The sequence below is a fragment of the Dasypus novemcinctus genome, chromosome 2 (genome assembly GCF_030445035.2).
Source record: "Dasypus novemcinctus isolate mDasNov1 chromosome 2, mDasNov1.1.hap2, whole genome shotgun sequence".
NCBI lineage: Eukaryota > Metazoa > Chordata > Mammalia > Cingulata > Dasypodidae > Dasypus > Dasypus novemcinctus.
Window position 1 is genome coordinate 98,469,382 of NC_080674.1, and position 12,992 is coordinate 98,482,373.

The following is a 12,992-nucleotide window of genomic DNA, read 5'->3' on the forward strand; positions in this document are numbered from 1 at the left end:
AGAAAAAAACCACATGATTATATCTATAGATGCAGAAAAGGCATTTGACAAAATACAGCACCCCTTCCTGATAAAAACACTCCAAAAGATCGGAATACAAGGAAACTTTTTGAATATGATAAAGAGTATATATGAAAAACCTAAAGCCAACATTGTTTACAATGGCGAAGTCCTGAAATCCTTCCCTCTAAAATCAGGAACAAGACAAGGATGCCCATTGTCTCTGCTCCTATTTAACATTGTCTTGGAAGTACTGGCTCGAGCACTGAGACAAGAACCAGATATAAAAGGCATTCAAATTGGAAGGGAAGAAGTCAAAATTTCATTATTTGCAGATGACATGATCCTATATATAGAAAACCCTGAGAGATCTTCAACAAAGCTCCTAGAACTCATAAATGAGTTTAGCAAAGTCGCAGGTTATAAGATCAATGCGCAAAAATCAGTAGCATTTTTATACACCAATAATGAGCAAGATCAGGAGGAAATCAAGAAACAAATACCATTCACAATAGTAAATAAAAAAATCAAATACTTAGGAATAAATTTAACTAAAGAGGTAAAAAACTTATACATCGAGAACTATACAAGATTGTTCAAGGAAATCAAAGAAGACCTAAATAAATGGAAGAATATTCCCTGTTCATGGATAGGAAGACTGAATATTATTAAGATGTCTATCCTACCAAAACTGATCTACACGTTCAATGCAATCCCAATAAAAATCAACACAGCCTTCTTTAAGGAACTAGAAAAACTAACTATGAAATTTATTTGGAATAAAAAGAGGCCCCGAATAGCCAAAGACATATTGAAAAAGAAAAACGAAATAGGAGGAATCACACTTCCTGACTTCAAAACATACTACAAAGCTACAGTAGTGAAAACAGCATGGTACTGGCATAAGGAGAGACACACAGACCAATGGAATCGAATTGAAAGTTCAGATATAGAACCTCATGTATATAGCCATATAATATTCGATAAAGCCACCAAACCCTCTCAACTGGGAGAGAATGGCCTATTCAACAAATGGTGCCTGGAGAACTGGATAGCCATATGTAGAAGAATGAAAGAGGATTACCATCTCACACCTTATACAAAGATCAACTCTAGATGGATCAAAGACCTAAATATAAGAGTCAAGACCATAAAGACCTTAGAAAGCAGTGTAGGGAAACATCTACAGGACCTTGTAATAGGAAATGGCTTCATGAATATCACACCAAAAGCACGAGCAGCAAAAGAACAAATAGATAAATGGGACTACCTCAAAATTAAAGCCTTCTGCACCTCAAAGGAGTTTGTCAAGAAAGTAAAAAGGGAACCCACACAATGGGAGAAAATATTTGGCAACCATATATCTGATAAGAGACTTATAACTTGCATATATAAAGAACTCATATATCTCGAAAACAAAAAGATAAACAACCCATTTAAAAAATGGGAAAAAGATTTAAACAGACACTTCTCCAAAGAAGAAATACAAATGGCTAAAAAGCACATGAAAAAATGCTCCAAATCCCTAGCTATCAGGGAAATGCAAATCAAAACTACAATGAGATACCATCTTACTCCCATAAGATTAGCAGCCATGAAAAAAACAGTAGAATACAAATGCTGGAGAGGATGTGAAGAAAGGGGAACACTCATCCATTGCTGGTGGGAATGCAGAAGGATCCAACCATTCTGGAGGACAGTTTGGCAGTTTCTCAAAAAATTATCCATAGATTTGCCATATGACCCAGCAATACCACTGCTGGGTATATACCCATCAGATCTGAAAATAAGGACACAAACCGATATATGTACACCAATGTTCATAGGAGCATTGTTCACCATTGCCAAAAGTTGGAATCAATCCAAAAGTCCATCAACAGATGAGTGGATCAATAAAATGTGGTATATACACACAATGGAATACTACTCAGCTGTAAGAACCAATACACTACAATCGCACGTGATAACATGGATGAACCTTGAGAATCTTATGTTAAGTGAAGCAACCCAGGCATTGAAGGACAAATACTATATGACCTCAATGATATGAAATAAGTTAACTGCCTCAGAGAGCTAGAGTCTGGAAAAGTGGCTTACTGGAAATCGGGGGGTGGAGGAAGGATGTGAGTTAATGTCTGTAGGGGTGGAATCTGTGATGAGCTGGGGGTAAGTATGAGCACAAAGAAGGGACAAAATGGGGGCAAGGGGTTACCTTCGGGTGGGGTTTTCTGGGCTTGAGGGGGGCTGGGGATGGGAAGAGGGGTAATATGGTCCAAGAAATAGGTGGGAGGGAGGGGCAACATACAAACATGGGAGAGTGCCAGAAGTTCGTTGAGAACTAAATGTTGAGTAAAACGTATCAAAGTATAAATAGGAGGGTCACCTGGTTAGGACGCTCAGGGGGTATGGTCTGATGCGGGACGGACTCCGGAGGGAATAGCTGAAGGCTCATTTTGCCAAGGTGGGTTCTACCATTGGGTGGGGTGGACCCATATCCTGGGGAAGACTAATGCCGTCGAATAGAGAGAACTGTATCTCTCGTGAGAAAGGACGGCTCCCAGGGCATTAGATTGGCAGGCGTTGTGGGCCCTAAGGGGAGGGGAAAATGGACGTGCAATGGATAGAACAAAGGTAAATAAGGGGGCAAAAGAGGAGTTATGTGAGAGTACACGAGGATGAATATAAAACAGCTAATATTACACCAAAAACATATAGGGGACGACAGACTAATAATGAAAACCATAAGACAAAACATAGGATAACTAAAAAATTTAGAAAACTGTACAACCTAAAGCATGGACCACATAGTAAGCACAAATGTTACCTTGTTTGAAAACTATAGTTTCGGAATCTGTACATCAGTTTCAGGAAATATGATATGAATAAGTTAAAAGATTATTGCTGTGGAAGGGAAAAGGTTTTATGGTGGATCTGGGGAAATACTGTATATTGTATATATAAATTTTGGTGATCTAAGACTCTTCTGAAGCTGACATTATGTTGGGATTCACTTTACGGGAAGTTTTGGATCACAGAGTGGTTCAACAATGGCAGCGGAGGAATACTGATATGGGATGTTATTGACAGGATATATATGGTTGACAGGGAGTTATACAGGGCATATGCCCAGGGTATATGGTAATGTCTATATATACTCATAGTGGAAACAATTAAAAACAACAGCTGGGGGGGTACTGGGCTCCTGGCCGGGGAGTCACTGTTGTGGGCCCTGGGAGAGCAGCGGCAATCCTCCAGGTGCAACGGCAAGAACCAGGAAGGAAGGAGGGCCCAACAGTGGGCTCTTGATACTAATGGCTACACTTTTGAGCCTATGCACCTGCAATAAGAACAAGGCCTAGAGTAGCATTGTGCCTGGGGGTTTCCTCCTGACAGCCTTCATGTTACTCAAATGTGGCCACTCTCACAGCCAAACTCAGCGTGTAGATGTGATGCATTCCCCCCAGCGTGGGACACGACACCCGGGGATGAGCCTCCCTGGCACCGAGGGATCACTACCACATACCAGCTGAAGAAGCAACTAGAAAATGACCTTGAATTAAAGATTCAATGCGGAACAGCAGAATATACCTGTCTACATATAATAACATGACTTCGGGAAGCGGTTTGACCTAATGTAAGGGGGAAATGGAAAGGAGAAATGAGATTATAAGGTTGTGAGTCTCTAAAAAAGAGTCTGGAGGTTGTCAGAAGGAATACCCCTATGTACAACTGAACAGAGTCTAAGAGACAGATAAGGTAGATACAACCCCAGGTATTGGTTCTTTTGAGGGATAAAGAGACCCACGGGTTCTATGGTCATGGCAGAAGGGGTTCACTGCCATGACAGATGGCCCTTCTTTGGAGCTGGTGTTTCTGCGTGATGGAAATGGACTCTGAGGGGATCTCTTTTCACAAGACTTGCATGCTACTTTATTGGAATTGTAGTTGGTGCTGAGTTTAAGATATATGTAGGGGATTTGAATCTCTGGACTGATAATATGACACCCAGGCCCAGAGCCTCAACAGACTTCAGCTCCTACACTTTGACTTATTGGACTTACTCCACTCAGCTAACATGGAGTTGAAGAAGGTCAACCACCACAACATGGAGCCTAGAGTGTCTACAACTAGAAGCGGGAAGAGTGCATCCAGTACCCATGTGGAATCTAAGCCCTCACTTGACATAGGTGTGGAATGGACACAACCAATCCAATGTCCACAGAGGAAATGTGAAATGGGTGTGGGAACGGTAGCCATGGTGGCTGCTGGGTGTGGGGAACGGGAGGAAGAGATGAGATGTGGAGGTGTTTTCGGGACGTGGAGTTGTCCTGGATAGTGCTTCACGGACAATTACGGGACACTGTAGATCCCCCCAGGGCCCACTGGATGGAACGTGAGAGAGTCTGGGCTATGATGTGGACCATTGACTATGGGGTGCAGTGATGCTCAGAGATGAACTTACCAGGTGCAATGGATGTATCACGATGATGGGAGAGAGTGTTGCTGTGGGGGGAGTGGGGGGCGGGGGCGGTGGGGTCGAATGGGACCTCATATATTTTTTTTAATGTAATTAAAAAATAATAATAATAAATAAATATTAAAAAAAAAGATAATCAGACTGTATGTTTGAATATTATCTTCTTGCCTATTCTACTGATAAAAGAAAGTTAAAATAACTATAATTTGGGGAAAACAACATTCATAACATATATAACAAAGGACTATAATCCTCACTACCTATGGAATTCATTAATAAATATATTAAATGACAAAGGGAAAAAATGGCAAAGGACATACATAGGTAATTACAAAAGATTCTTTCATTTACTTAACAGGTCTTTTTTCTGAATGCTTATCATATAACCAGCATCTATGTTAAGAATAGAATAAGTATTTATTGTCTTCATGCTGTATTGCTAAAAATGATTTATTTAATATAATCCCATCTTGTAAAAATATGTATGCACATAAACATTAAAATGTCTGGAAGAATATATATCAAGTGTTATCAATATTTGAAGCTTATAAAATGAACAGGTATTCCTTTTATAATAAAATAAAGTTTAAAATAAGAAAGTCAAAAACGTAAAGACCTAAAATTTTTCAATTATTTCACCCATTGCCCAGGGTTTTTCTTTTCTTATCCAATGGAAAATGGATACCAAATGAAGATGTATTCCTTCCTTCCTTTTATACACTGTAATCCTATCTCACACATCCTACCCCCCAAGATGCAACAGTAACACAAACACTGACACGGACATAGAAACACAAATACATGGGCATGCAGTCTCATACAAAGACACACAAAGACACACACTGCACAAACACACAAAAGACCATAGCACAGAAACGCAGGCACAGTCTCATTAAAAATTACTTTGCTGTTAAGTGAGTATGTTAGAGATCTGTTGGTTTTAATCTTGGAAATAACTTTCATCATTCTCTAAATTTCTCTGGTTTGTTTCTCATTTGCAAGACCTATAATATGATATTTTCACACTTGCATATGAAACATAAGTATTTTAGTGCAAAGATAGGTCTCTGACCCCTTTTGCAGTTTTGTTTTCGTGGGTAAATCTCCTGTTCCACCAATTTACTCTGGATACTAGATTATCTTGGGACATGTGATGCAATGCATGGCTGAAGCAGCTGTTCATCTAAGGAGATGACAAATAGTTTTGTGGAATCAAAATAGATTATATGGAACAGTTTAAACTCAGTTAAAAAGTGAATTTTTAAAAAAATTCACTTAATTTTTTAAAGTTATTTTTTTAGACTCACATGTATTGGATGTTACATGTTAATATATATGGGTCATTAGAGAAAGATAACTAGTACTCACTAATACATTCCATATAAATGTATATAATTATTTTATTCATGGAATTCAATAATTCCATGTTATAGTATGGCAACAATTATTTAAAAATATATTAGTGGCTTGATCACAATGTAAAGTTCTCTGATTCTTAACTTTTCAGTTTTCTAACTATGTGTAGAGCTAAACAATTAGAATTTTTCTTTAAAAACTCAATAAAGATTAGCTGGTAAAAATATGCATGAAGTGCATTCTCCTAATAGAACTATAAAAAGAAAGTGAATTGTGTATTTATGGAGGGCCTTATTTAACACTAGCACTATACATTTATTTGGATGACTATAGACTAGATTGAATTTCTCTGTAATCTAATAGTAACCAAATTTCTTCTTACCTGAGTAAGGTAATTGATGGTTTTTACATATGATAACTGTTGAGAAACAGACAAAGAGTAACTCAAATCTTAAACAATTAAGGAGTTAGTCAAAACCAGCCTCAATGTTACTATATTTCTACTGTTTGTCCTTGGTCTCTATTCAAACATAAATAGTCTAGAATTTCTCTTCCTCAGAAATCTTCCCATATTTCCTTTACTGATATTCCAGAAGGATTCATTGATCTGCTCACTTTTCTCTCGATTTCTAGAAGGAAAGTAGAATGGAAAGCAGGGAAGGAAGGAGGAGGAAAGGACAAAATGTTTCTTCTAATATTTGGGTGTTAAGATTTGGGAAGCATATCTACAGATCCCTCACCCTCCAAAAACCTATGCCCGAAGACTTTCTTTTAGATTGATTAGTAACTTGATGGCCCATTGGGTTCCATTAGACTATGATGTCTCTCTGTATCTAGAGAGGACTCACACTAGAGGAACTGCTACAGGTAATTCTCAGGCAGATCTCAGGTAGATCCTCTGTTTTATATGAGAAAAATAAATTAAGTTGCTCTCTCCCTGCTCATTCCTTTCATCATATAAATAAATTCTTAATTTTTAATATTTCTTTCAGTAACTGAGAAAGAGGGCAATTTCTTCCTTTCTCTGACTCATCTAACTAGAACTGTGAAGGTATCATCCAAATTTTCAATGGTATTTATCTTGTTTGTTCATTATAAATTGTGTATGTAAAGTATATTTTATCATTTTGCATTTAACATTTCTGCTTTATAGCTAAAGAGACAATATGTTCCCTGCTAGCAAGAACAAGTCTCATGAAGACATTTCTATAATATGGTAGGGCAAAGGAGGGTTTGATCTTGCCATTTTGACCTTAATGTTTTTGACCCAAAGATGTTTTGATATAAAAGCATTTTTTAAAAAGATTTACTTATTTTATTTATTTCTCTCCCCTTCACTCCCCCTCCCCCCCCCCCCCCCCCGCAGTTGTCTGTTCTCTGTGTCTATTTGCTGCATGTTCTTTTTTGTCCGCTTCTGTTGTTGTCAGCGGCACGGGAATCTGTGTTTCTTTTTGTTGCGTCATCTTGTTTTGTCAGCTCTCCATGTGTGCACACCATTCTCGGGCAGGCTGCATTTTCTTTTGCACTGGGTGGCTCTCCTTACAGGGCGCACTCCTTGCGCATGGGGTTCCCCTACGCGGGGACACCCCTGCATGGCATGGCACTCCTTGCGTGCATCAGCACTGCACATGGGCCTGCTCCACACTGGTCAAAGAGGCCCAGGGTTTGAACCACAAACCTCCCATGTGGTAGATGGACACCCTAACCACTGGGCCAAGTCCGTTTCCCACAAAAGCATTTTTAATAAAAATATTTAACACCAGAATCAAACCAACAAATTATCATTCCAGAGTAAAGGTAAAATAAAGATTTTTTTTCAGACAATAGCCAGAAAAATTTATCACTAATAGATCCTAACTGTGAAAGAACTACTAAAGGAGGAATTTTAGGAACAAAGAAATCTAGAAGGAAGAGTGGATGTTAGAAGGAATGCTAAGAAATGAGGATCACCTAATACATGGATAAATCTATTTTGACTTATAAAGCAATAACGAAAATAATTAATTTAGCAGTTTTTTAAAAAAGATAAAACTAATGTACTGGACAACAAGGACATGTAACTTTGGAAGGGGGGGATTGAAATTCAAGTGTTCCAAGATCCTTATATTCTCTGGGAAGAAGATAGAGATATTGATTAGGCAGTGGGAACAGCAGGTCTGAAGATCCATAGGCACATGGCATCACGGTTTGATGGAGAAACAGAAACAAGTTTGGTATGCCTAGAGCATGGGGCAGGGGTTGAGATGGTATGGGGAGGGATATCAAGAAACAAAGCAGAGAGGTTAAACAGCTACCATATCATGGGGTTTGAAAGCGCTGAGCTCTGTTAAGAAGTTTAGACTCCATTTTAAGTACAATGGAGAGTCCTTGAAGTGTTTTTAATGCCAGAGGGTGATAGGTCTAAGTCAGATCTGAATTTTAAAATCATCACTCTGGTTTGGGGGAGCTACTGGATAGCTGAGAAATTCAGACTCTACAGGCCTGGTAATAGCCTGAATTATAGCGGTCACAATGGGAAACAGAGAGGAGATGAGGGATGTTTGAGAGATACTTAGAAGATAGAATTGACAGGACTTGGTAACTGGGGGAGAGGGAAGTCTGAAGAGAAAATGAAGATGCCCAGATTTCTGGAACAGGATGATTGAACCAATAGCTGGGCTGGGAAACTCAGGAGGAAGAAGGATTTAGCTAGCAGGGATAATGATGAGTTAAAAGTGCTTTTTTTCCTAGTATAGAATTTTGAAAAAAATTCAATATATATATACAATAAATAGTAAATATTGATTATTAAAGAAAATTTAAAAACCAGTGTATTCACATGGTTCATAATTAAAAGATATAAAAGGGAATATGGTTAGAATTCTCCCACCCAACCCTGTTCCTAAGGCATCCAGTTCTTACATATTATCTGTCCCTCGAGTATCCTTCCAGTGATATGGTATTCATATGTGGATTAAACTAGCCATCAAGTTTTCAAGAATTAGCCCTAGAAATGCCCTGAGTTTGCATCATGGGCAGTTTTAGTGGCTTAGATACCCAGGTTGGCTCTGGAAGACTCAAAGTTTTTAGGTCACACCCTGATTTGACCAACTAGTAGGAAAATACACATATTCATATACATGCAAATATTTGAGTACCTGTTCAGAGAGTTATCACATTCCTTTGAGGCCCCAGATCAAGAACAGCATGCAGCATATGGCTTTGTGAATGTGGTTATTGGATGATCTTCCTGGTTAATGTCATCACACAGATCGTCATCTCTCAATGGTTGAAACTGTCAATCAGAAGAGAAAACTATTTAGACAGTAGAACAAGGAATACATTGACTTAATGCAGTTTGCTCTGGAAAATAACATCTCTTTGTCAATTTACTCTTGGCATAATTCTGATTAAAGTGTTTATATATGCACAACCTCCTTGGAATCAAAATGACCTATACCCCAGGTACTTAAAACTATTTGTTGAACTAAAAAGAATAATACTTTCTCAAGTAGACTTTCCTGGAGGAGAGAGAAAGTATGGGCCATATAGCATAGGTTTCTAGTCCTTTTGATAGTTACCTTCTCATTTTTTAAAAAGATTTATTTTATTTATTTACTTCTCTCAGCCCTCCTCCCCCTGTTGGTTTGCTCTCACTGTCTGTTCTCTGTGTCTGTGTGTTGTGTGCTCACTTTCTTCTTCTTCTTTTTTTTTTTTTAGGAGGCACTGGGAACCCAACTGGGGACTTCCCATGTGGGAGGGAGGCACCCAATGGCTTGAGCCACCTCCACTTCCACCTTCTCATTTTAAATGAGCAAATTGGTGTTCTAATTAACACATTGACCTCTTGTGCATCAGATTAGCATAAACCTAGTCCTCTGAATGTGATCAATTCTGGGCACCCTGGCAAAAATAAAGTTTCTGGACTTTGAAAACTGACTAATGAGCTATGGAAATTGTGACTTGACTGAGGCAGTGCCATCCTATGAAGCCAGCATGAGCAACCCAACTGGCCTCTCACTGTGACATTTCTAATTTAGCTGTTTAGTACTGTCACTGTATTTAGACTGATTTTATCCCCTGCAGTAAATTTCGGGGGAACATGATGGAGTCTTTTGCATAAAATTATTATAATCATAGTAAATGCAAGAATACTAAGGAATTAATAAAAATCATAGTGAGTTAATAAAATACATTGGCTGAAAATGCCCCCTAATTCTAGAATTTAGCATGAAGAATTACTAATAGTGTACAATTTGCAGCTGTTCATGGATAGCTATCTAGTAACAGAGCGTTCCATTTTAAGGTTACAGCTAGTGAGTACTATAATGCTTGTAAAAAAAAACAAAACAGAGCAAAATAAACTCTGCTTTTTTATCAGTTTGTTTTGTTTTTATTGTATTATACTTCATTGTTTCTTGTGTTACACCAGGGGCAATTTGGTTGTACATTTCTGAGTGTCTCATTCTTTCTGTCCATAGATAGAACCATAGATTTTTTCCATAATTCTGAAGAGTTACGGTAAAATGACCATTAAAAGCAAGATTTTTTTCCACCATGCTAATAAAACTTATTGATTATTCTTTGGTTTCTCTTCATCTACAAAAAGATAGCTTCTTACTGATCAGTTCAGCAAAATGTCATTCCTCACCAGATTTCACTAGAAGGAAAGAGTTTTCTGGCCCCTCAGAGTCTGATAAGTTCTACTTATGATTTGACAACTTCCATAGTAGTATACCAAGGTATGTGAAAGGAAAGTCACAATTTAACCATGTTACATCCTTTAATTTTACCTGGTGGTAAGGAATTTAATCTTTACTTTTATATTACATCAACAAGAATGTACTATGGCTTAAAGGAAAAACTTGAGAAAATTTCAAAGAAATCCTGGGTTTGCAGTGAATAATTGTACTGCAACGTGGGTATAAGTTTAGGGAGAGGAATGTCCGGGGTTTGCCCAGGTACCTCTCTTTTGGGGAATACTTCAGTGGAAAAGTTTGAGAAGCTCTGCTTGCCATTGGGTTTAGTGCAGAGGCGCCTTTGCTTTGCTGCTTTATTAAACACTTCACTGAGGAAGATCTTTTAATGTCTATTGAGAGTGCCCTTGTCCCACCATGGTCCTAAAATTGGAAGGAGCTTGGAATAGTAGAATACCTTGAGGAAGAACATTGAACAAGACCCTTCAAAACCAGAAACAGTACTGGCCCTGTAGGAGTTGTGGAATTTATTGGTTGGAAAAGGGGTTTGGATCTGTCCTACCATAGGGGAAAGTACCTGCTAATATAGCACTAAAGAGTATAATAATTACACAAGTCCAGATATTTTAATTTGAGAGCAATTGAAGATAATAATGAAGTCCCAATAAAAAATTCTGGAAATTATGTGCCTCTGAATATGCAAATTTATAAAATCAGAAATAGAATGCAGGTTACCAGGGGCTGGGGGGGGGAGGGGAGGAGGAGTTTATGTCTAATTGGTGCAGAGTTTCTGTTTGTGGAAAAGTTTCGACAATGGATAATGGTGATGGAGGCATACTCTGTAAGTATTAATTAACATGCTTGAATTGTATATTTGAAAAGGGATACAAAAGGGAAATTTTAGGTTGTTTATAAGTTAACACACACCAAAAAAAAAAACACCCCAAAACCCCCATAGAACTGTACAACATAAAGAGTGAACCCCAATGTAAACAGTGGGCTAAAGTTAATAACATAATTATAATAATGTCATTTCACCAATTGTAATGAAAGTACTACACTAAGACAAAATATTAAAACCATGTGGAAAACTGTGTGTTTGAGGGGGGGCATATGGGAACTCTGTACTTTCTACACGATTCTTCTGTAATCTACAGATGTGCTAGTAAAAACATATTTTTATTATTTCCTCTAAAGAGGAACTTGAAGATCGGAGTCAGTAAAAAATGTGCCCCAGGGGATCTCTGGAGAAGATGAGCAGGGGTAAATGAAATGGGAAAACAAAATATCCTAAAGATAAGCAGAAAATTTTAATGAGGTGATCCGTTAGGATATCAAATAGACTATTCACCAAGAATGCAAACTGTCAACTTAAATTTTTTTTTTTTTTAGGAGTACCAGGACAGGACATAGAACCCGGGACCTCATAAGTAGGAAGTTAGCATTCCATCACTAAGCCACATCAGCAATCCTGAACTGGTTCCCTTGTTTGTTTGCTTATTGTTCGTTTTTGTTTTTAGGAGACACTGGGAACTGAACCCGGGACCTCCCATGTGGGAAGCAGGTGCTCAACCTCTTGAGCCACATCTGCTCCCCCCAGATTAATATTTAATGGCATCAGCTGGGTTTTCCTTAGTTTAAACAGATCTCTCAGAAAATTTAAATTGCTGTTCACTATCAAATAGAATTTTTAACTGCAGAGTTATAGACTCAAGTGAAAAGTAAATGGGAAGTTGGGAAAAATAAGGAGCAGAAGTTTTGTGTGAGGACAGAAAGAAGAGGTCAGGTGAAGTGGCTTGTGACAGCCTTTGAATGAAAAAGGAGAACATTTCAAAGCACGCTTGTGAAATGGCCCTACTGGGATGGTGGCCAGTGAATGGCCAGAACAGAGATGCAAGGACCTGAATACAGCAAGAAAAATGAGAGATAGTGAACACTTAAGGGAACTATCATTGCAAATGGTGTAACTGTTGGAACAGTTAAAACAAGAGCCAGATTATCACGATATTGGGGGGGAAATCCACTTTTGTAATATATAATATATGTAATATATTGTAATATATGTAATATATAATTGGAAAAGGTGTATCATCAAAGTATTACATCATCTAAACCTAATATTCTATGTTTGTATGGCTAGAAATGCAAAACTTCACAAAAATGTTACGCATAAATAAATGACAATCATCAGTGTTTAATAATGATGCTTGTATTTTTAAATATATAAAATCCTAAGGATAATATTTTATAATTCAAAATAGGCTTACAGCTTTTCAAGGACTAAATAACAGAGTAGGCATATTAAAGGCCAAATGACCACTTTACTTGGAAGTTCAATCCTTTGAAAAATGCTGATAGAAGCAGACAGTCCTAGTTCAAAAGAATGTATGTTCTGGTATTTTCAAGTAATATTTTAACTGGGAAACAGAACAGTTGCTTGAAAAAACACCACTGTGCACAGTGATAGAGGTAGTGGATAACAG

General features: G+C 37.8%; 1 long non-coding RNA gene across 1 annotated transcript in view; it reads right to left on the minus strand.

Moving 5' to 3' along the window:
- The window catches only part of LOC105747304 (uncharacterized), a 39,685-nt gene that overhangs the window by 17,664 nt on the left and 9,029 nt on the right, over nucleotides 1–12,992 (minus strand). Inside the window, exon 2 of the long non-coding RNA XR_001119386.3 lies at nucleotides 8,971–9,107. This is a non-coding gene — a long non-coding RNA (uncharacterized lncRNA). The remainder of the gene's footprint in view (nucleotides 1–8,970; nucleotides 9,108–12,992) is intronic.